The following is a 25,260-nucleotide window of genomic DNA, read 5'->3' as shown; positions in this document are numbered from 1 at the left end:
GTGAATGAGCAGCACCGTTTCACCTAGTATATACTCAAGTATGTGGGACGCTCATGGTGTTTAAAGCGTCTGCCGTCTCACTCACTATATAAGGACGTGAACACATGAACATATCCAGAACTGCTCTGAGAGAACTAAATGAGCATTTCATAATTTTGTTGAAAATAATCATTGTCAAATACACTCTGACTGAAACTCATAGGAGTTTAGTACAACCTGTCAAAATAAAAATTATCTTAAATAAAAATTATTAAATTAAGAATTTTATTAATTCAATTGATCAAACATGTTTGTTCAAATGTGAGATCTGCAGCTTTATTTTTTCTTTCTTATTTTTTCAAAAGGTAGATTAAAAAAGTTTTTTTAATAAACCATATGTTCAACCAAAAAACAGCTGATAATAATAATCATTGTTTAATACCGTAAACCGTGAAACCGTGATATTTTCTGAGACTATTATCATACCGTGAAAATCTCATACCGTTACAACCCTAGTCAGGACCAAAGGGGGACCCGGGTGACTTTGATTTCATAGGTTATCCCTATAAAAGGTTACAGATCATTCAGGGCGAAGTTAACAAATTTTGGAAGAAATGGAGTCAGTTAGCAGGCCCAAATTTGTTCGTGAGAAGCAAGTGGCACACGAAGGAACGGAATGTTGCTGTGGGAGACGTGGTCTGGTTGGCTGACCAAAATGCATTAAGAAGTCAGTACAAGTTGGCCAGAGTAGTCAAAGTCAATCCTGATCACAAAGGTGTTGTCACAGACGTGGATGTTAGAGTGTTTACAAACTACCCAGTCTCAAGTATCAAACCTAACAAAGCAAAAGTCACAAACAATGGAAAAAAAGTCACCAACGGTTTGACTTACAAAATCCCTGCAACCATCCTCCATAGAGATGTTAGACGGTTAGTCCTCTTGATTCCTGCAGAAGAACAGCCAGACAAGTAAGCAGAGGGGAATGGAAGTGTGACCTACTTGAGTTCAAGAACCAGTAGTTCAAGTGGGAGGTGTGACGCTAAAATGCTGGTTTGTGTCTAAGACTGCTGCACTGTTAAATAAAATAAAATGAAAAAAAAAAAAAAAAAAAAAAAAAAAACGGTGAATCTGAGAATCCGAATTTAAAATTGAGTGACAAAGAGTGGCGGAGAATGCCGAGTGAACACGGAAGAAAGTGAAACTCACATACGGATGTATGCACGCAGAACTAAAGTGCAGAGAAAGTGAAAGACGCGATTGTTTCAGTGCACTAAAAACGCAAATTCAATGCATGAGTAATTTCTGCATGAAGATGACAAATGACAAAAAGTTAAAAGGCTGAGGAGAGCAACGCGTGAGACGGGAAACGCATCAGAAATCGGTCATCTCAGGGACACTGATGGTATGACAACATCTCTCTTTAATTGCGTGAAGTACTGATTATCACTTAAATCTGTGTTATTTGACTATTATAATGTACAGTATAGAGGAGAACAGTGAATGTCATGCTTTGGTTGTTATTTAAGTGTATGGCGCACAGTTCTCATGTGTGTTATGAAGAAATGCAACAGTGACGGGTACGACGTTTTCTAACTAGTTTGTGGAAATTGATATATTTAAAAATATGTATATTTAATAAGGAAAGAAAGGAAGCTTAAATATGTGAATGAACAAATTTGGACAGTTTTATGTGTTAAAATCTTTATTTGGATTGTATTTGTTCACATTTGAAAGTATAATCAGAAATAATGATGTATCCTTTTATTTTCTTTGTTTTTTGTTTTGTTTTCTTCTTCTCTTTAAGGTTATCAACCTTAATAAATCCTTCTGAAAAGTGATTTGGAGTTGTTCCCTGTGTCCCCTGTGGTTGGCTGATGCTCTTTTCGAGTTAGGAGCAAATACTGATGCACAAAATTCCCAGATAACTCGACACTTACCCGTCATAGAGATGGTCACTCGTGCCCACTGGTAACCGCTTTTTCCCATCACAATCAGTTTTTTTCAACAGAACTCAGCTGTTTTCTGGAGCTTAGGAAATGCACGTTCAAGAGTCACCAGAGCCATTCCGATTGACTAATAGTGTTCACAGGGAGACAGGTTAATAACAACAGTATTTAATCACTTAAATCCATCAACTATCTTAAAAGCAGCAACCTAGCTACTTAGACTATACTCAGTGAATTTAGATCACAACCGTACATTCAGTGTACTTCATCTGTAGCCGGAGCCATCGGTCCTGAATGGTGGAGACTAAAATGAGACAAAGAAGTTACTGGTCCTAAAATAAATTAATCAAAAACAGTTTTACTTTTAACATTTTTAACATTTAAATACAAATTGCCCTCTGAATGGTAATGATTTCTTTTAACATCTCTGTGTCTATTATTCTCAACTGAAACACTGTGCTTTACTTATTATCACAGATAACAGCTTTTAGCTGACTCATTTAATGAGAGAGACTCTGAGACATTCGGACTGGTACACTGCTCTCTCATATACTTCTAACATCAAACTTTTATCTACCATCTTTTAACTCTATCCCAGCTTAAGGCATCTTTGCCAGAAATTACATGTGTTTTCAAATAAACTTAGTTTTACAGTTGTCTTTGCCCACGTCAGGGAATCTAGACATTACAAATTTCCATTCAGATTGAGTCTCTGTCGCACTGGCTGTTTCAGCCACAGCACACATCAGATTTAGATAAGCGAACTGTTTCATTACAGCCAATAGCAGACTTATCTTTTGAAAGCAAAACATCAGCTTCTAGCTCTTTCATGGTCAACTTTTCAAGCTGTTTGTTTAATCAGATGCCTTTCAACACATTTTACATTTAGCAACTGTTAATTCAGTAGCCTACTACTTCTGCTTATTTGTTCTTACATAAAAATAATTATTCTAGTTCTCAATAACGTTTCACATTTCTCAATCTCTTAAGTTTTCACTTGGAGTTTATCAATCTCCAATTAGGATTTAATTTTGACGAGGCAAGCACTCTCTGCTTGTGATACTTTTGCAGTTATTGTAAATCATCTGTGAGATTAGTCTCTCTATATACTCTAACATCTTTTTTGAAATGTTTAATTACAACACAATCATCCTGTTAGTTACTTTTACAATTTGCAACTAATTTTTTTTTAATCAGTATCTGTAATTTTACATTAACCTGTATTCATCAATTCACTTTTAAAAATTACTATTATAGATCTTTTCTTTAAAAGGATTCACTTTAAGACTTCAATCTCTTGACCTTGTTTTTATCTCTTACTCTTTCTCAGACGAAAACTTCAATATCGTTATATAAACACTGATCTACTTTCAAACCCACATTATTACCAGAAATGTGCCACTATCACATTTTAAAACACCTTCTCAGTGGGCATTTAAAGTTACATGTTAGATGGTCCTGCTGACCACAATTAAAGCACTCTCTGTCGGCTCCAACTTACTGCACACTCTTGAAGCAGTGTGTGTCCCATTCAGGAATGTAAACAGAGCCACTGATAAGCAGTTCTCTGTATTATTTTACAGTCCACCAGTGGCGGATTTAATCACAATAGCCAGATCATAATCTTCATCATTATCATTGGTCGCACATTAATTTTAATAAGCTGCATCGAAATGCTCAAAATATTCTAAGTTGTTTTCACAAAGTTTTCGTTTAACTTTAGTCATACTTGTCCAGGGAAATTATCCCCGACCCATAATTTCATTTATAAAACAGACAATATCTTTTGCTTCAATTACTTAATATCAACAAATATCCAACATTATACATTATTGATTTTCAGAATTTTTGGTCAGAGTTGTCTTTACATTTTACTAATTTGGTATTATCATCAACAACCCTAATTACAGAACAAGTACTTTTATCTAACATCCGGAAACCGGGCTGAATAAGCAAACCCTGTTGCTGTACCTCCAGCATAGCTGGACCCTAGGTTCAAAACACAATGGTTGTCAAACTAAAACTAAACCTAATTTCAATCATTATTTTACCATTAAAAATATAGCCTTGTTCGCCATTATGCTTAAAACATTATTCGTATCATGTTAATCCCTGTCAATCATACAATGCCTTATTTTATTCTAAAACTGACTTTTCATATCATTTAAACAGTAAATTTGACTTCCATAAATTCTGTCAGACATTTTATTTTCATCACATATAGTTTTCTACTATATTCCTTCCATCTTTCCCTACATGCCAGTTCCTTCATTATCTAACCAGTACATGATTGTTTGCTAACAATCCCCACACACATATCTCACACACCAACCTTTTTGTTTTTCACTTCCCTCTTCCATCAAGTCTCTCACTTACAGTTCCCTCTATTTCACACAGACAGCCTTATTGCTGCTTGCTACTTCAATCCTTATCATGTAAATTTAAGTTCTCAGACATCTAATGTCATGCATCCATTTACTGGATGAAGAAGTAAAACCCTATTTCTCTCGACAGTTCTTTTTAGCTGCCCCTTTAAGACAACAATCCATTGTTTGTCCACATTGCTTACACATGTTGAACACAGCCATAACAACCTTTTTTGTTTCTCACTGCCCTGTTCAACTGATTCTCGCACTACTTTCAGTCTAGTTGTGCTCAGTGTTCCCTCCCTGGGGAAATCATGGTATTTTCTCAGTTTTTTCAATATCTAAAACATAAATTTTCCCCCATAATTTTCTCATTTGATAGAAAAACCGGTGTATAAAATTTTCATGCTTACCTTGAGACTTCCCCATATTGGCTGCTTCTCTGTGGATTTCTCTTCAACGCGCGTTTTCCTGATCTGTTAGGCGTCCCCAACAGACCCGATTTTTTCTTTTAACCCAAATCGGTCGGGGTTACACTATTAGTGCCCTCCTAATTAAGGTTTACCAAAAACTGTTCTGGTTCCCCCTAATTAGCCTCAGTACCTAAAAACAGTTTGCTCCGTCGTGGAACAACTAATTTTCAGGTTACCTATCTGTTTGAAATCTCTTGATCTGTTACAGACCTCAATTAATCTCAGATAATTTTCTCCCGCATCTGTTTGAAACCTCTTGATCTATATATAGATCTCAATTAATCTCAGATTACGTAACACAGAAACAGCCCTCAGCCAATATGGTTCACTCACATTTCATACCCTGAAACAAAATACTTTTCCCCAAAAGAAAATATTTTAGACGTCTCTTACCAGAGATATGTTGGTTGCCACGGGTTCGCTTTCTTTTGATTCCAGTGGAGCCCCTCCCGGACCCGATAGCGGTCGGCCCCTCTCTCTCAAGCTTACGAGGTAGAGCTGGAACTGCTCAGTCCAGGTGGCCAAACACCGTCCGCTCTCAGGTCCAGAAGGCACTTCCAAGGAATCCCACTCTGATACCAAATTGTTGTGGCAAAAATTCTGTTAAACATCATCACTGCGTAAGAGACACTCGGAGTCAAATTAATAAAAAGAAAAGTATTTATTCTTGCAAGAATAGGTCCAGTCTAGTACACAGAAGTTACGCTGTGCAAGAGAGTGACACACAACAGGAAGATATGAGACGGCCTTTATACTGTTTTCAAGGTTCCTCCTCACCCGCTGTACCTTTCACCCACCCAGATAAGGTCCTTACTGCTGTTCAGTTTCTACTTAAAGACACAAGCTGGTACTGAAATAAACTGGCCAAAACTGACCGTCCCTAAGGTCAGAGGTCCTGTCCCATATGTTCCTGAAAAGTCACGCACAAGCACGTACACATATACTTTTATACATTGAATAGGTTCTTTCTCTTATGATACCTGTTTGGGATCAATGACTATTAAAGTTTCTACAACAGCATCGTGCAGCCCAAACTGTAAGGCCCAGAGACTTCAAACTTGGCCAGATGGTAGGCCACACTTTTGGGGAGAACCTATCAGAGTATGACCACGATTGGCCCATACAGCAATCAAAAGTACTAAATTGTTCACAACTCCTAGACCGTTGGTCCTAGCCTCAAGCTTTTTACACCACGATGATCCTTGGCTCAAGACGGACAAGCTGTATATCTCCAATTTCGATTTAGGCAAGAAGAATTTTCCGCTATGTCGAATTTTGTCCAAAACCTACTTTTGCGAACTAGTCCCTGGTTTTTCGCCCGATCGGAACCAAACCAGTCTAGGCCTATTCTCTGGACTCTCTAGATCAATAATTTTCAAAAAAAAGTTGAATTTTGCATTTGGGTGGCTGTAACAGGGTCATTTAGAAAAGGGGCGTGACAAAATACGGTCAAAAGCCTATAAATCCTAAAGGAAAAGTCAAAAATTCACCGAAATTGATGAGCCCCTGTGTCAGAACATGGTGAAGAAGCATGCAAAGTTTCATGGAGATCGGACCATAGGTGGCACTATAACTGTCAAAAAGGTCTCATTCTTATTAGGTGTTCAAGCACGAAGTGCTGAAAACCTATTGTAATTAAGTTGGCTTGAGAAAGCCAACTTACTGAAATCCTATTTAAACTTATTAAGTTGGCTTGAGAAAGCCAACTTACTGAAATCCTATTTAAACTTATTAAGTTGGCTTGTGAGAGCCAACTTACTGAAATCCTATTTAAACTTATTAAGTTGGCTTGTGAGAGCCAACTTACTGAAATCCTACTTAAACTTATTAAGTTGGCTTGTGAGAGCCAACTTACTGATATTGTACTTAAACTTATTATTATTAAGTTGGCTTGTGAGAGCCAACTTACTGAAATCCTATTTAAACTTATTATTATTATTATTAAGTTGGCTTGTGAGAGCCAACTTACTGATATTGTACTTAAACTTATTAAGTTGGCTTGTGAGAGCCAACTTACTGATATTGTAATTAAACTTATTATTATTATTATTCTGTCAAAAATTTACAACTCTATCTCCTCCTAGAGCTTTAACTCCACATACTCCAAACTCGGCACAGACACTCAGACTGTTCTGACTCGATATGCTATATCTTTTCTAACTGATCGGACTTACGGTTTTCCTAAAAATGACGATCAAAGTCGGAAAAAACTCCCATTGACTTAACATGGCGGAATGTTCAGATTTTCAAACTCCCCAACTGTCAAAAATTCAAATCTAAATACCTTGAAGCCCTAGACTGAATCAAACTGCCATTCTATATACTATATGAGCCATTGAGACTCATTTAAACTAATAAACTCATATATCTATGACACTTTTCTATCTACACTTAAACTCTTAAACTCATAATAAATTAATAAACTCTAAACTTGAACTCTTAGACTAATTTAAACTTATAAACTCTAAACTCATAAACTCATACACTTATAAACTCATACACTTATAAACTCATGAATTCAAACTCTTATGAACTCAAACTCATAAATTAATAAACTCTGAACTCTTACTCATTTAAACTTATAAACTCTAAACTCATAAACTCATACACTTATGAACTCATACACTTATAAACTCATACACTTATAAACTCATGAATTCAAACTCTTATGAACTCAAACTCATAAATTAATAAACTCTGAACTCTTACTCATTTAAACTTATAAACTCTAAACTCATAAACTCGTACACTTATGAACTCATGAATTCATACACTTATGAACACAATCTTTCTATCTCTCTTTCTTTCTTTCTCTCTTTCTTTCTAAATAATCTTTCTATCTTTCTTTCTTTCTTTCTAACTAATTTTACTTTCTATCTTTCTTTCTTTCTAACTAATCTTTCTATCTTTCTTTCTAACTAATCTTTCTATCTTTCTTTCTATCTCTCTTTCTAATCTTTCTTTCTAACTAATCTTTCTTTCTTTCTTTCTTTTCTAACTAATCTATTTATTTCTAACTAATCTTTCTTTCTTTCTTTCTAACTAATCTTTCTATCTTTCTTTCTATCTCTCTTTATAATCTTTCTTTCTAACTAATCTTTCTTTCTTTCTTTTCTAACTAATCTATTTCTTTCTAACTAATCTTTCTTTCTTTCTTTCTAACTAATCTTTCTATCTTTCTTTCTTTCTTTCTAATCTTTCTTTCAATCTTTCTTTTTTTCTTTCTTTCTAACTAATCTTACTTTCTAACTTTCTTTCATTCTAACTAATCTTTCTTTCTAACTAATCTTTCTTTCTTTCTAACTAATCTTTCTATCTCTCTTTCTTTCTTTCTCTCTTTCTTTCTAACTAATCTTTCTATCTATCTTTCTTTCTTTCTAATCTTTCTTTCAATCTTTCTTTCTCTTTAGCAACCACCCAAAATACCTTAAAACACCCTAGCAACACCATAGCAACCACCCAAAATGCTCTAGAACACCCTAGCAACCACCCAGAACACCCTAGCAACCACCCAAAATACCTTAAATCACCCTAGCAACACCATAGCAACCACCCAAAATACCCTAGAACACCCTAGCAACCACCAGAACACCCTAGCAACTGCCTAGCAACCACCCAGAACACCCTAGCAACCACCCAAAATACCTTAAATCACCCTAGCAACACCATAGCAACCACCCAAAATACCCTAGAACACCCTAGCAACACCCTAGCAACCACCAGAACACCCTAGCAACTGCATAGCAACCACCCAGAACACCCTAGCAACCACCCAAAATACCTTAAATCACCCTAGCAACACCATAGCAACCACCCAAAATACCCTAGAACACCCTAGCAACACCCTAGCAACCACCAGAACACCCTAGCAACTGCGTAGCAACCACCCAGAACACCCTAGCAACCACCCAAAATACCTTAAATCACCCTAGCAACACCATAGCAACCACCCAAAATACCCTAGAACACCCTAGCAACCACCAGAACACCCTAGCAACTGCCTAGCAACCCCAGAACACCCTAGCAACTGCCTAGCAACCACCCAGAACACCATAGCAACCACCCAAAATACCTTACAACACCTTAGCAACACCATAGCAACCACCCAGAACACCATGGCAACCATCCAAAATACCTTAAAACACCCTAGCAACACCATAGTAACCACCCAAAATACCGTAGAACACCCAAGCAACACCATAGCAACCATCCAAAACACCCTAGCAACCACCTAAAATACCTTAGCAACCGCCAGGCAACCACCCAGAACACCTTAGCAACCCACTAGAAACACCCTAGCAACTTTAAATTACTTCAAACTATACTTCAAACTTTAAACTACTTTAAACTTTAAACCATTAAAACTTTAAACTTTAAACTTTAAACTACTTTAAACTTTAAACTAATTTCAACTTCAAACTACTTTAAAATTTAAACTAATTTAAACTTTAAACTAATTTAAACTTCTTCAAACTTATTGGTCCAAACTTTCACAAGCCAACTTAAAGTTTGTCTCGACGAACTTTTTCTAGTTATTAAGTTGGCTTGTGAGAGCCAACTTACTGAAATCCTATTTAAACTTATTATTATTATTATTCTTCTTACTCAAATTTACAACTCTAACTCCTCCTAGAGCTTTAACTCCACGTACTCCAAACTCGGCATGGACACTCAAACTGTTCTGACTCGGTATGCTATATCTTTTCTAACTGATCGGACTTACGGTTTTCCTAAAAATGACGATCAAAGTCGGAAAAAACTCCGATTGACTTTACATTGCGGAATGTTCAGATTTTCAAACTCCCAAACTGTCAAAATTTCAAATCTAAATACCTTGAAGCCCTAGACTCAATCAAACTGCCATTCTATATACTATATGAGCCATTGAGAATAATTTAAACTAATAAACTCATCTATCATGACACTTTTCTATCTACACTTAAACTCTTAAACTCATAATAAATTAATAAACTCTAAACTTGAACTCTTAGACTCATTTAAACTATAAACTCATAAACTCATACACTTATAAACTCATACACTTATAAACTCATGAATTCAAACTCTTATGAACTCAAACTCATAAATTAATAAACTCTGAACTCTTACTCATTTAAACTTATAAACTCTAAACTCATAAACTCGTACACTTATAAACTCATGAATTCATACACTTATGAACTCATGAATTCATAAACTTATAAACTCATACACTTATGAACTCATGAATTCATACACTTATGAACACAAACTCATGAATGAATAAACTCTGAACTCTTACTCATTTAAACTTATAAACTCTAAACTCATAAACTCATAAACTTATAAACTCATGAATTCATACACTTATGAATTTTCATAAATTCATACACTTATGAACTTATAAACTCATGAATTCATACACTTATGAACTCAAACTCATAAATTAATAAACTCTGAACTCTTACTCATTTAAACTTATAAACTCTAAACTCATAAACTCATAAACTTATAAACTCATGAATTCATACACTTATGAATTTTCATAAATTCATACACTTATGAACTTTTAAATTCACAAATAGTTCACCATAGCAACCACCCAGAACACCCTAGCAACTGCCTAGCAACCACCCAAAATACCATACAACACCCTAGCAACACCATAACAACCATCCAAAACACCATAGAATACCCTAGCTACACCATAGCAACCACCCAGAACACCCTAGCAACTGCCTAGCAACCACCCAAAATACCTTAAAACACCCTAGCAACACCATAGCAACCACCCAAAATAGCCTAGAACACCCTAGCAACCATCCTAAATAGCGTAGAACACCCTAGCAACACCATAGCAACCACCCAGAACACCCAAGCAACCACCCAAAATACCTTAAAACACCCTAGCAACACCATAGCAACCATCCAAAATACCCTAGAACACCCTAGCAACTGCCTAGCAACCACCCAGAACACCGTAACAACCACCCAAAATACCTTAAAACAGCCTAGCAACACCATAGCAACCACCCAAAATACCCTAGAACACCCTAGCAACTGCCTAGCAACTCCCAGAACACCCTAGCAACTGCCTAGCAATCACCCAGAACACCCTAGCAACCACCCAAAATACCTTAAATCACCCTAGCAACACCATAGCAACCACCCAAAATACCCTAGAACACCCTAGCAACACCCTAGCAACCACCAGAACACCCTAGCAACTGCCTAGCAACCATCCAGAACACCCTAGCAACCACCCAAAATACCTTAAATCACCCTAGCAACACCATAGCAACCATCCAAAACACCCTAGCAACCACCTAAAATACCTTAGCAACCACCAGAACACCCTAGCAACACCATAGCAACCATCCAAAACACCCTAGCAACCACCTAAAATACCTTAGCAACCGCCAGGCAACCACCCAGAACACCTTAGCAACCCACTAGAAACACCCTAGCAACTTTAAATTACTTCAAACTATACTTCAAACTTTAAACTACTTTAAACTTTAAACTAATTTCAACTTCAAACTACTTTAAAATTTAAACTAATTTAAACTTTAAACTAATTTAAACTTCTTCAAACTTATTGGTCCAAACTTTCACAAGCCAACTTAAAGTTTGTCTCGACGAACTTATTCTAGTTAAGTTGGCTTGTGAGAGCCAACTTACTGATATTGTACTTAAACTTATTATTATTATTATTATTCTGTCAAAAATTTACAACTCTATCTCCTCCTAGAGCTTTAACTCCACATACTCCAAACTCGGCACAGACACTCAGACTGTTCTGACTCGGTATGCTATATCTTTTCTAACTGATCGGACTTACGGTTTTCCTAAAAATGACGATCAAAGTCGGAAAAAACTCCCATTGACTTAACATGGCGGAATGTTCAGATTTTCAAACTCCCCAACTGTCAAAAATTCAAATCTAAATACCTTGAAGCCCTAGACTGAATCAAACTGCCATTCTATATACTATATGAGCCATTGAGACTCATTTAAACTAATAAACTCATATATCTATGACACTTATCTATCTACACTTAAACTCTTAAACTCATAATAAATGAATAAACTCTAAACTTGAACTCTTAGACTAATTTAAACTTATAAACTCTAAACTCATAAACTCATACACTTATAAACTCATACACTTATAAACTCATGAATTCAAACTCTTATGAACTCAAACTCATAAATTAATAAACTCTGAACTCTTACTCATTTAAACTTATAAACTCTAAACTCATAAACTCGTACACTTATAAACTCATGAATTCATACACTTATGAACTCATGAATTCATAAACTTATAAACTCATACACTTATGAACTCATGAATTCATACACTTATGAACACAATCTTTCTATCTCTCTTTCTTTCTTTCTCTCTTTCTTTCTAAATAATCTTTCTATATTTCTTTCTTTCTAACTAATCTTTCTATCTTTCTTTCTAACTAATTTTACTTTCTATCTTTCTTTCTAACTAATCTTTCTTTCTTTCTAACTAATCTTTCTATCTTTCTTTCTATCTCTCTTTCTAATCTTTCTTTCTAACTAATCTTTCTTTCTTTCTTTTCTAACTAATCTATTTCTTTCTAACTAATCTTTCTTTCTTTCTTTCTAACTAATCTTTCTATCTTTCTTTCTTTCTTTCTTTCTTTCTTTCTAATCTTTCTTTCAATCTTTCTTTTTTTCTTTCTTTCTAACTAATCTTACTTTCTAACTTTCTTTCATTCTAACTAATCTTTCTTTCTAACTAATCTTTCTTTCTTTCTAACTAATCTTTCTATCTCTCTTTCTTTCTTTCTCTCTTTCTTTCTAACTAATCTTTCTATCTATCTTTCTTTCTTTCTAATCTTTCTTTCAATCTTTCTTTCTTTTTAGCAACCACCCAAAATACCTTAAATCACCCTAGCAACACCATAGCAACCACCCAAAATACCCTAGAACACCCTAGCAACACCCTAGCAACCACCAGAACACCCTAGCAACTGCCTAGCAACCATCCAGAACACCCTAGCAACCACCCAAAATACCTTAAATCACCCTAGCAACACCATAGCAACCATCCAAAACACCCTAGCAACCACCTAAAATACCTTAGCAACCACCAGAACACCCTAGCAACACCATAGCAACCATCCAAAACACCCTAGCAACCACCTAAAATACCTTAGCAACCGCCAGGCAACCACCCAGAACACCTTAGCAACCCACTAGAAACACCCTAGCAACTTTAAATTACTTCAAACTATACTTCAAACTTTAAACTACTTTAAACTTTAAACTAATTTCAACTTCAAACTACTTTAAAATTTAAACTAATTTAAACTTTAAACTAATTTAAACTTCTTCAAACTTATTGGTCCAAACTTTCACAAGCCAACTTAAAGTTTGTCTCGACGAACTTATTCTAGTTAAGTTGGCTTGTGAGAGCCAACTTACTGATATTGTACTTAAACTTATTATTATTATTATTATTCTGTCAAAAATTTACAACTCTATCTCCTCCTAGAGCTTTAACTCCACATACTCCAAACTCGGCACAGACACTCAGACTGTTCTGACTCGGTATGCTATATCTTTTCTAACTGATCGGACTTACGGTTTTCCTAAAAATGACGATCAAAGTCGGAAAAAACTCCCATTGACTTAACATGGCGGAATGTTCAGATTTTCAAACTCCCCAACTGTCAAAAATTCAAATCTAAATACCTTGAAGCCCTAGACTGAATCAAACTGCCATTCTATATACTATATGAGCCATTGAGACTCATTTAAACTAATAAACTCATATATCTATGACACTTATCTATCTACACTTAAACTCTTAAACTCATAATAAATGAATAAACTCTAAACTTGAACTCTTAGACTAATTTAAACTTATAAACTCTAAACTCATAAACTCATACACTTATAAACTCATACACTTATAAACTCATGAATTCAAACTCTTATGAACTCAAACTCATAAATTAATAAACTCTGAACTCTTACTCATTTAAACTTATAAACTCTAAACTCATAAACTCGTACACTTATAAACTCATGAATTCATACACTTATGAACTCATGAATTCATAAACTTATAAACTCATACACTTATGAACTCATGAATTCATACACTTATGAACACAATCTTTCTATCTCTCTTTCTTTCTTTCTCTCTTTCTTTCTAAATAATCTTTCTATATTTCTTTCTTTCTAACTAATCTTTCTATCTTTCTTTCTAACTAATTTTACTTTCTATCTTTCTTTCTAACTAATCTTTCTTTCTTTCTAACTAATCTTTCTATCTTTCTTTCTATCTCTCTTTCTAATCTTTCTTTCTAACTAATCTTTCTTTCTTTCTTTTCTAACTAATCTATTTCTTTCTAACTAATCTTTCTTTCTTTCTTTCTAACTAATCTTTCTATCTTTCTTTCTTTCTTTCTTTCTTTCTTTCTTTCTTTCTTTCTTTCTTTCTAATCTTTCTTTCAATCTTTCTTTTTTTCTTTCTTTCTAACTAATCTTACTTTCTAACTTTCTTTCATTCTAACTAATCTTTCTTTCTAACTAATCTTTCTTTCTTTCTAACTAATCTTTCTATCTCTCTTTCTTTCTTTCTCTCTTTCTTTCTAACTAATCTTTCTATCTATCTTTCTTTCTTTCTAATCTTTCTTTCAATCTTTCTTTCTTTTTAGCAACCACCCAAAATACCTTAAAACACCCTAGCAACACCATAGCAACCACCCAAAATGCTCTAGAACACCCTAGCAACCACCCAGAACACCCTAGCAACCACCCAAAATACCTTAAATCACCCTAGCAACACCATAGCAACCACCCAAAATACCCTAGAACACCCTAGCAACACCCTAGCAACCACCAGAACACCCTAGCAACTGCCTAGCAACCACCCAGAACACCCTAGCAACCACCCAAAATACCTTAAATCACCCTAGCAACACCATAGCAACCACCCAAAATACCCTAGAACACCCTAGCAACACCCTAGCAACCACCAGAACACCCTAGCAACTGCATAGCAACCACCCAGAACACCCTAGCAACCACCCAAAATACCTTAAATCACCCTAGCAACACCATAGCAACCACCCAAAATACCCTAGAACACCCTAGCAACACCCTAGCAACCACCAGAACACCCTAGCAACTGCCTAGCAACCACCCAGAACACCCTAGCAACCACCCAAAATACCTTAAATCACCCCTAGCAACACCATAGCAACCACCCAGAATACCCTAGAACACCCTAGCAACACTCTAGCAACCACCAGAACACCCTAGCAACTGCCTAGCAACCCCAGAACACCCTAGCAACTGCCTAGCAACCACCCAGAACACCATAGCAACCACCCAAAATACCTTACAACACCTTAGCAACACCATAGCAACCACCCAGAACACCATGGCAACCATCCAAAATACCTTAAAACACCCTAGCAACACCATAGCAACCACCCAAAATACCGTAGAACACCCAAGCAACACCATAGCAACCATCCAAAACACCCTAGCAACCACCTAAAATACCTTAGCAACCGCCAGGCAACCACCCAGAACACCTTAGCAACCCACTAGAAACACCCTAGCAACTTTAAATTACTTCAAACTATACTTCAAACTTTAAACTACTTTAAACTTTAAACCATTAAAACTTTAAACTTTAAACTTTAAACTACTTTAAACTTTAAACTAATTTCAACTTCAAACTACTTTAAAATTTAAACTAATTTAAACTTTAAACTAATTTAAACTTCTTCAAACTTATTGGTCCAAACTTTCACAAGCCAACTTAAAGTTTGTCTCGACGAACTTTTTCTAGTTAAGTTGGCTTGTGAAAGCCAACTTACTGAAATCCTATTTAAACTTATTATTATTCTTTTTCTTCTTCTTTTTCTTAACCAAAATTTTCTGACTGCTACTCCTCCTAGAGCTTTAACTCTACAAACTCCAAACTCGGGTCAGACCTTCAGACTGTTCTGACTTAGTGTGCTATATCTTTTCAGACTGATTTGACTTTCAGATTTCTTAAAAATTAATATTAAAAATCATAAAAATCCCATTGACTTTCATTGCAACAGTTCAAATTGAGCCAAGGCTACGGTGGCCCAGCAGTGTACAACACAAAAACTCAAATCTAAACTCCCTGAAGCCCAAGACTCAATTAAACTACCATTCTATATGTACTAATGAACTTATCTATCTATCTATCTATCTATCTATCTATCTATCTATCTATCTATCTATCTATCTATCTATCTATCTATCTATCTATCTATCCATCTATCCATCTATCTATCTCTATCTATCTATCTATCTATCTATCTATCCATCTATCCATCTATCTATCTATCTATCTATCTATCTATCCATCTATCTATCTCTTTCTATCTATCTATCTATCTATCTATCTATCTATCTATCTATCTATCTATCTAATCTATCTTTCTTTCTTACTAACTAATCTATCTTTCTTTCTTTCTTTCTAACTAATCTTTCTTCTTTCTTTCTTTATTTCTTTCTTTCTTTCTAACTAATCTTTCTTCTTTCTTTCTTTCTTTCTAACTAATCTTTCTTCTTTCTTTCTAAATAATCTTTCTTCTTTCTTTCTGTCTTTCTTTCTTTCTAACTAATATTTCTTTTTTCTTTTTTTCTTACTAACTAATCTATCTTTCTTTCTTTCTAACTAATATTTCTTCTTTCTAACTAATCTTTCTTCTTTCTTTCTAACTAATCTTTCTTTCTTTCTAACTAATCTTTCTTTCTTTCTAACTAATCTTTCTTCTTTCTTTCTTCTTTCTTTCTTTCTTTCTTTCTAACTAATCTTTCTTCTTTCTTTCTTTCTAACTAATCTTTCTTCTTTCTTTCTTTCTTTCTTTCTTTCTTTCTTTCTTTCTTTCTTTCTTTCTTTCTTTCTTTCTTTCTTTCTTTCTTTCTTTCTTTCTTTCTTTCTTTCTTTCTTTCTTTCTAACTAATCTTTCTTCTTTCTTTCTAACTAATCTTTCTTCTTTCTTTCTAACTAATCTTTCTTCTTTCTTTCTAACTAATCTTTCTTCTTTCTTTCTTTCTTTCTTTCTTTCTTTCTTTCTTTCTTTCTTTCTTTCTTTCTTTCTTTCTTTCTTTCTTTCTAACTAATCTTTCTTCTTTCTTTCTAACTAATCTTTCTTCTTTCTTTCTTTCTTTCTTTCTTTCTTTCTTACTAATCTTTCTTCTTTCTTTCTTTCTTTCTAACTAATCTTTCTTTCTTTCTTTCTTTCTTTCTTTCTTTCTTTCTTTCTTTCTTTCTTTCTTTCTTTCTAACTAATATTTCTTCTTTCTTTCTTTCTAACTAATATTTCTTCTTTCTAACTAATCTTTCTTCTTTCTTTCTAACTAATCTTTCTTTCTTTCTAACTAATCTTTCTTCTTTCTTTCTTTCTTTCTTTCTAACTAATCTTTCTTCTTTCTTTTTCTTTCTAACTAATCTTTCTTCTTTCTTTCTTTCTTTCTTTCTTTCTTTCTTTCTTTCTTTCTTTCTTTCTTTCTTTCTTTCTTTCTTTTTCTTTCTTTCTTTCTTTCTAACTAATCTTTCTTCTTTCTTTTTCTTTCTAACTAATCTTTCTTCTTTCTTTCTTTCTTTCTTTCTTTCTTTCTTTCTTTCTTTCTTTCTTTCTTTCTTTCTTTCTTTCTTTCTTTTTCTTTCTTTCTTTCTAACTAATCTTTCTTCTTTCTTTCTTTCTTTCTAACTAATCTTTCTTCTTTCTTTCTTACTTTCTAACTAATCTTTCTTTCTTTCTTTCTTTCTAACTAATCTTTCTTTCTTTCTTTCTTTCTTTCTAACTAATCTTTCTTCTTTCTTTCTAACTAATCTTTCTTCTTTATTTCTAACTAATCTTTCTTCTTTCTTTCTTTCTTTCTTTCTTTCTTTCTTTCTTTCTTTCTTTCTTTCTTTCTAACTAATCTTTCTTCTTTCTTTCTTTCTTTCTTCTTTCTTTCTTTCTTTCTTTCTTTCTTTCTTACTAATCTTTCTTCTTTCTTTCTTTCTTTCTAACTAATCTTTCTTCTTTCTTTCTTTCTTTCTAACTAATCTTTCTTTTTTCTTTCTTTCTTTCTTTCTTTCTTTCTTTCTTTCTAACTAATCTTTCTTCTTTCTTTCTTTCTTTCTTTCTTTCTTTTTCTTTCTTTCTTTCTAACTAATCTTTCTTCTTTCTTTCTTTCTTTCTTTCTTTCTTTCTTTCTTTCTAACTAATCTTTCTTCTTTCTTTCTTTCTTTCTTTCTTTCTTTCTTTCTAACTATTCTTTCTTCTTTCTTTCTTTCTTTCTTTCTTTCTTTCTTTCTTTCTTTCTTTCTTTCTTTCTTTCTTTCTAACTAATCTTTCTTCTTTCTTTCTAACTAATCTTTCTTTCTTTCTTTCTAACTAATCTTTCTTCTTTCTTTCTTTCTAACTAATCTTTCTTCTTTCTTTCTTTCTTTCTTTCTTTCTTTCTAACTAATCTTTCTTCTTTCTTTCTTTCTTTCTAACTAATCTTTCTTTCTTTCTTTCTTTCTTTCTTTCTTTCTTTCTTTCTTTTTCTTTCTTTCTTTTTCTTTCTTTCTAACTAATCTTTCTTCTTTCTTTCTTTCTTTCTTTCTTTCTTTCTTTCTTTCTAACTAATCTTTCTTCTTTCTTTCTTTCTTTCTTTCTTTCTAACTAATCTTTCTTCTTTCTTTCTTTCTTTCTAACTAATCTTTCTTTCTTTCTTTCTAACTAATCTTTCTTCTTTCTTTCTTTCTAACTAATCTTTCTTCTTTCTTTCTTTCTTTCTTTCTTTCTTTCTTTCTTTCTTTCTTTCTTTCTAACTAATCTTTCTTCTTTCTTTCTAACTAATCTTTCTTCTTTCTTTCTAACTAATCTTTCTTCTTTCTTTCTTTCTTTCTTTCTAACTAATCTTTCTTCTTTCTTTCTTTCTTTCTTTCTTTCTTTCTTTCTTTCTTTTTCTTTCTTTCTTTCTAACTAATCTTTCTTCTTTCTTTCTTTCTTTCTAACTAATCTTTCTTCTTTCTTTCTTTCTAACTATTCTTTCTTCTTTCTTTCTTTCTTTCTTTCTTTCTTTCTTTCTTTCTTTCTTTCTTTCTTTCTTTCTTTTTCTTTCTTTCTTTCTAACTAATCTTTCTTCTTTCTTTCTTTCTTTCTAACTAATCTTTCTTCTTTCTTTCTTTCTTTCTAACTAATCTTTCTTTCTTTCTTTCTAACTAATCTTTCTTCTTTCTTTCTTTCTTTCTTTCTTTCTTTCTTTCTTTCTTTCTTTCTTTCTTTCTTTCTTTCTTTCTTTTTCTTTCTTTCTTTTTCTTTCTTTCTTTCTAACTAATCTTTCTTCTTTCTTTCTTTCTTTCTAACTAATCTTTCTTCTTTCTTTCTTTCTTTCTAACTAATCTTTCTTTCTTTCTTTCTAACTAATCTTTCTTCTTTCTTTCTTTCTAACTAATCTTTCTTCTTTCTTTCTTTCTTTCTTTCTTTCTTTCTTTCTTTCTTTCTTTCTTTCTAACTAATCTTTCTTCTTTCTTTCTAACTAATCTTTCTTCTTTCTTTCTAACTAATCTTTCTTCTTTCTTTCTTTCTTTCTTTCTTTCTTTCTTTCTTTCTTTCTTTCTTTCTTTCTTTCTTTCTTTCTAACTAATCTTTCTTCTTTCTTTCTTTCTTTCTAACTAATCTTTCTTCTTTCTTTCTTTCTAACTATTCTTTCTTCTTTCTTTCTTTCTTTCTTTCTTTCTTTCTTTCTTTCTTTCTTTCTTTCTTTCTAACTAATCTTTCTTTCTAACTAATTCTTTCTTTCTTTCTAACTAATCTTTCTTCTTTCTTTCTTTCTTTCTTTCTTTCTTTCTTTCTTTCTTTCTTTCTTTCTTTTTCTTTCTTTCTTTCTTTCTTTCTTTCTTTCTTTCTTTCTAACTAATATTTCTTCTTTCTTTCTTTCTTTCTTTCTTTATTTCTTTCTTTCTTTCTTTCTTTCTTTCTAACTAATATTTCTTCTTTCTTTCTTTCTTTCTTTCTTTCTTTCTAACTAATATTTCTTCTTTCTTTCTAACTAATATTTCTTCTTTCTTTCTTTCTAACTAATCTTTCTTTCTTTCTTTCTAACTAATCTTTCTTTCTTTCTTTCTTTCTTTCTAACTAATCTTTCTTCTTTCTTTCTTTCTTTCTTTCTTTCTTTCTTTCTTTCTTTCTTTCTTTCTTTCTAACTAATCTTTCTTCTTTCTTTCTTTCTTTCTTTCTTTCTTTCTTTCTAACTAATCTTTCTTCTTTCTTTCTTTCTTTCTTTCTTTCTTTCTTTCTTTCTTTCTAACTAATCTTTCTAACTAATTATTTCTTTCTTTCTTTCTAACTAATCTTTCTTCTTTCTTTCTTTCTTTCTTTCTTTCTTTCTTTCTTTCTTTCTTTCTTTCTTTCTTTCTTTCTAACTAATCTTTCTTTCTAACTAATTCTTTCTTTCTTTCTTTCTAACTAATCTTTCTTCTTTCTTTCTTTCTTTCTTTCTTTCTTTCTAACTAATATTTCTTCTTTCTTTCTTTCTTTCTTTCTTTCTTTCTTTCTTTCTTTCTAACTAATATTTCTTTCTTTCTTTCTTTCTTTCTTTCTTTCTAACTGATATTTCTTCTTTCTTTCTTTCTAACTAATCTTTCTTTCTTTCTAACTAATCTTTCTTCTTTCTTTCTAACTAATCTTTCTTCTTTCTTTCTTTCTTTCTTTCTTTCTTTCTTTCTTTCTTTCTTTCTTTCTTTCTTTCTTTCTTTCTTTCTTTCTTTCTTTCTTTCTTTCTTTTTTACTTTTTCTTTTTTTCTTTCTAACTAATCTTTCTTCTTTCTTTCTTTCTTTCTAACTAATCTTTCTTCTTTCTTTCTTTCTAACTAATCTTTCTTCTTTCTTTCTTTCTAACTAATCTTTCTTCTTTCTTTCTTTCTTTCTTTCTTTCTTTCTTTCTTTCTTTCTAACTAATCTTTCTTCTTTCTTTCTTTCTTTCTTTCTTTCTTTCTTTCTTTCTTTCTTTCTTTCTTTCTTTCTAACTAATCTTTCTTTCTAACTAATTCTTTCTTTCTTTCTTTCTAACTAATCTTTCTTCTTTCTTTCTTTCTTTCTAACTAATATTTCTTCTTTCTTTCTTTCTTTCTTTCTAACTAATCTTTCTTTCTAACTAATTCTTTCTTTCTTTCTTTCTAACTAATCTTTCTTCTTTCTTTCTTTCTTTCTAACTAATATTTCTTCTTTCTTTCTTTCTTTCTTTCTAACTAATCTTTCTTCTTTCTTTCTTTCTTTCTTTCTTTCTTTCTTTCTTTCTAACTAATATTTCTTCTTTCTTTCTTTCTTTCTAACTAATATTTCTTCTTTCTTTCTTTCTTTCTTTCTTTCTAACTAATCTTTCTTCTTTCTTTCTTTCTTTCTTTCTTTCTTTCTTTCTTTCTTTCTTTCTTTCTTTCTTTCTTTCTTTCTTTCTAACTAATCTTTCTTTCTTTCTTTCTAGCTAATCTTTCTTTCTAACTAATTCTTTCTTTCTTTCTTTCTAACTAATCTTTCTTCTTTCTTTCTTTCTTTCTTTCTTTCTTTCTTTCTTTCTTTCTTTCTTTCTTTCTTTCTTTCTTTCTAACTAATATTTCTTCTTTCTTTCTTTCTAACTAATCTTTCTTTCTTTCTTTCTAACTAATCTTTCTTTCTTTCTTTCTTTCTTTCTTTCTAACTAATCTTTCTTCTTTCTTTCTTTCTTTCTTTCTTTCTTTCTTTCTTTCTTTCTTTCTTTCTTTCTTTCTTTCTTTCTAACTAATCTTTCTTCTTTCTTTCTTTCTTTCTTTCTTTCTTTCTTTCTTTCTTTCTAACTAATCTTTCTTCTTTCTTTCTTTCTTTCTTTCTTTCTTTCTAACTAATCTTTCTAACTAATTATTTCTTTCTTTCTTTCTAACTAATCTTTCTTCTTTCTTTCTTTCTTTCTTTCTTTCTTTCTTTCTTTCTTTCTTTCTTTCTTTCTAACTAATCTTTCTTTCTAACTAATTCTTTCTTTCTTTCTTTCTAACTAATCTTTCTTCTTTCTTTCTTTCTTTCTTTCTTTCTAACTAATATTTCTTCTTTCTTTCTAACTAATATTTCTTCTTTCTTTCTTTCTAACTAATCTTTCTTTCTTTCTTTCTAACTAATCTTTCTTTCTTTCTTTCTTTCTTTCTTTCTAACTAATCTTTCTTCTTTCTTTCTTTCTTTCTTTCTTTCTTTCTTTCTTTCTTTCTTTCTTTCTTTCTTTCTTTCTTTCTAACTAATCTTTCTTCTTTCTTTCTTTCTTTCTTTCTTTCTTTCTTTCTTTCTAACTAATCTTTCTTCTTTCTTTCTTTCTTTCTTTCTTTCTTTCTAACTAATCTTTCTAACTAATTATTTCTTTCTTTCTTTCTAACTAATCTTTCTTCTTTCTTTCTTTCTTTCTTTCTTTCTTTCTTTCTTTCTTTCTTTCTTTCTTTCTTTCTAACTAATCTTTCTTTCTAACTAATTCTTTCTTTCTTTCTTTCTAACTAATCTTTCTTCTTTCTTTCTTTCTTTCTTTCTTTCTTTCTTTCTTTCTTTCTTTCTAACTGATATTTCTTCTTTCTTTCTTTCTAACTAATCTTTCTTTCTTTCTAACTAATCTTTCTTCTTTCTTTCTAACTAATCTTTCTTCTTTCTTTCTTTCTTTCTTTCTTTCTTTCTTTCTTTCTTTCTTTCTTTCTTTCTTTCTTTCTTTCTTTCTTTCTTTCTTTCTTTCTTTTTTACTTTTTCTTTTTTTCTTTCTAACTAATCTTTCTTCTTTCTTTCTTTCTTTCTAACTAATCTTTCTTCTTTCTTTCTTTCTAACTAATCTTTCTTCTTTCTTTCTTTCTAACTAATCTTTCTTCTTTCTTTCTTTCTTTCTTTCTTTCTTTCTTTCTTTCTTTCTTTCTAACTAATCTTTCTTCTTTCTTTCTTTCTTTCTTTCTTTCTTTCTAACTAATCTTTCTTTCTAACTAATTCTTTCTTTCTTTCTTTCTAACTAATCTTTCTTCTTTCTTTCTTTCTTTCTAACTAATATTTCTTCTTTCTTTCTTTCTTTCTTTCTAACTAATCTTTCTTTCTAACTAATTCTTTCTTTCTTTCTTTCTAACTAATCTTTCTTCTTTCTTTCTTTCTTTCTAACTAATATTTCTTCTTTCTTTCTTTCTTTCTTTCTAACTAATCTTTCTTCTTTCTTTCTTTCTTTCTTTCTTTCTTTCTTTCTTTCTTTCTTTCTTTCTAACTAATATTTCTTCTTTCTTTCTTTCTTTCTAACTAATATTTCTTCTTTCTTTCTTTCTTTCTTTCTTTCTTTCTTTCTTTCTAACTAATCTTTCTTCTTTCTTTCTTTCTTTCTTTCTTTCTTTCTTTCTTTCTTTCTTTCTAACTAATCTTTCTTTCTTTCTTTCTAGCTAATCTTTCTTTCTAACTAATTCTTTCTTTCTTTCTTTCTAACTAATCTTTCTTCTTTCTTTCTTTCTTTCTTTCTTTCTAACTAATCTTTCTTTCTTTCTAACTAATCTTTCTTTCTAACTAATTATTTCTTTCTTTCTTTCTAACTAATCTTTCTTCTTTCTTTCTTTCTTTCTTTCTTTCTTTCTTTCTTTCTAACTAATCTTTCTTTCTTATTTAATTCTTTCTTTCTTTCTTTCTAACTAATCTTTCTTCTTTCTTTCTTTCTTTCTAACTAATCTTTCTTCTTTCTTTCTTTCTTTCTTTCTAACTCATCTTTCTTTCTTTCTTTCTTTTTCTTTCTTTCTTTCTAACTAATCTTTCTTCTTTCTTTCTTTCTTTCTTTCTAACTAATCTTTCTTCTTTCTTTCTTTCTTTCTTTCTAACTAATCTTTCTTTCTAACTAATCTTTCTTCTTTCTTCTTTCTTTCTTTCTTTCTTTCTAAGTAATCTTTCTTTCTTTCTTTCTAACTAATCTTTCTTATTTCTTTCTTTCTTTCTAGCTAATCTTTCTTCTTTCTTTCTAACTAATCTTTCTTCTTTCTTTCTTCTTTCTTTCTTTCTAACTAATCTTTCTTTCTAACTAATTCTTTCTTTCTTTCTTTCTAACTAATCTTTCTTCTTTCTTTCTTTCTTTCTTTCTTTCTTTCTTTCTAACTAATCTTTCTTTCTTTCTTTCTTTCTAACTAATCTTTCTTCTTTCTTTCTTTCTTTCTAGCTAATCTTTCTTCTTTCTTTCTAACTAATCTTTCTTCTTTCTTTCTTTCTTTCTAACTGATCTTTCTTATTTCTTTCTTTCTTTCTTTCTTTCTAACTAATCTTTCTTCTTTCTTTCTTTCTTTCTTTCTAACTAATCTTTCTTCTTTCTTTCTTTCTTTCTTTCTTTTTCTTTCTTTCTTTCTAACTAATCTTTCTTCCTTCTTTCTTTCTTTCTAACTAATCTTTCTTTCTTTCTTTCTAACTAATCTTTCTTCTTTCTTTCTTTCTTTCTTTCTTTCTAACTAATCTTTCTTCTTTCTTTCTTTCGTTCTTTCTTTCTAACTAATCTTTCTTTCTAACTAATTCTTTCTTTCTTTCTTTCTAACTAATCTTTCTTCTTTCTTTCTTTCTTTCTAGCTAATCTTTCTTCTTTCTTTCTAACTAATCTTTCTTCTTTCTTTCTTTCTTTCTTTCTTTCTTTCTTTCTTTCTAACTAATATTTCTTTCTTTCTTTCTTTCTAACTGATATTTCTTCTTTCTTTCTTTCTAACTAATCTTTCTTTCTTTCTTTCTAACTAATCTTTCTTCTTTCTTTCTAACTAATCTTTCTTCTTTCTTTCTTTCTTTCTTTCTTTCTTTTTTACTTTTTCTTTCTTTCTTTCTAACTAATCTTTCTTCTTTCTTTCTTTCTTTCTTTCTTTCTTTCTAACTAATCTTTCTTCTTTCTTTCTTTCTTTCTATCTTTCTAACTAATCTTTCTTCTTTCTTTCTTTCTTTCTTTCTTTCTTTCTTTCTTTCTAATCTTTCTTCTTTCTTTCTTTCTTTCTTTCTTTCTTTCTTTCTTTCTTTCTAACTAATCTTTCTTTCTTTCTAACTAATCTATCTTTCTTTCTAACTAATCTTTCTTTCTAATCTATATTTCTTTCTAACTAATCTTTCTTTGTTTCTAACTAATCTTTCTTTCTTTCTAACTAATCCATCTTTCTTTCTCTTTCTAACTAATCTTTCTTTCTTTAAACTTTAAACTTATTCAAACTCTCTGGTCCGGCTTTCTCAAGCCAACTTAAAGTTTGTCTCATCAAACTTTATTTTCTAGTTATTATTATTATTATTCTTTTTCTGAGACTAAAATTTCAAACTCTATCTCCTCCTAGAGCTTTAACTCCACATAATCCAAACTCGGCACGGACACTCAAACTGTTCTGACTTAGTGTGCTATATCTTTTCTAACTGATCGGACTTACGGTTTTCCTAAAAATGACGATCAAAGTCGGAAAAAACTCCCATTGACTTAACATTGCGGAATGTTCAGATTTTCAAACTGGCCAACTGCCAAAAATTCAAA

At 31.6% G+C, this 25,260-nt stretch overlaps 1 protein-coding gene and 1 long non-coding RNA gene across 2 annotated transcripts in view; one reads left to right on the top strand and one right to left on the bottom strand.

Moving 5' to 3' along the window:
* Positions 1-1,160: 1,160 nt before the first annotated feature.
* Positions 1,161-25,260, top strand: part of LOC143701880 (SH3 and cysteine-rich domain-containing protein 2-like) — a 102,996-nt gene continuing 78,896 nt past the window's right edge. Inside the window, exons 1-2 of the mRNA XM_077195579.1 lie at positions 1,161-1,381; positions 1,784-1,947. The gene's annotated coding sequence lies outside the window, so the exon portion shown is untranslated. The remainder of the gene's footprint in view (positions 1,382-1,783; positions 1,948-25,260) is intronic.
* On the bottom strand, positions 7,722-12,786 carry LOC143701949 (uncharacterized). The gene is made up of 2 exons (XR_013190213.1): positions 12,192-12,786; positions 7,722-8,166 (listed from the first exon to the last, which is right to left on the bottom strand). It is a non-coding gene; the product is annotated as an uncharacterized LOC143701949 (long non-coding RNA).

This window comes from Siphateles boraxobius, unplaced genomic scaffold (genome assembly GCF_051911475.1).
Source record: "Siphateles boraxobius isolate OS27281-9 unplaced genomic scaffold, OSU_SipBor_1 33, whole genome shotgun sequence".
NCBI classification, from domain to species: domain Eukaryota; kingdom Metazoa; phylum Chordata; class Actinopteri; order Cypriniformes; family Leuciscidae; genus Siphateles; species Siphateles boraxobius.
This window is presented reverse-complemented; position numbering and strand designations above follow the sequence as displayed.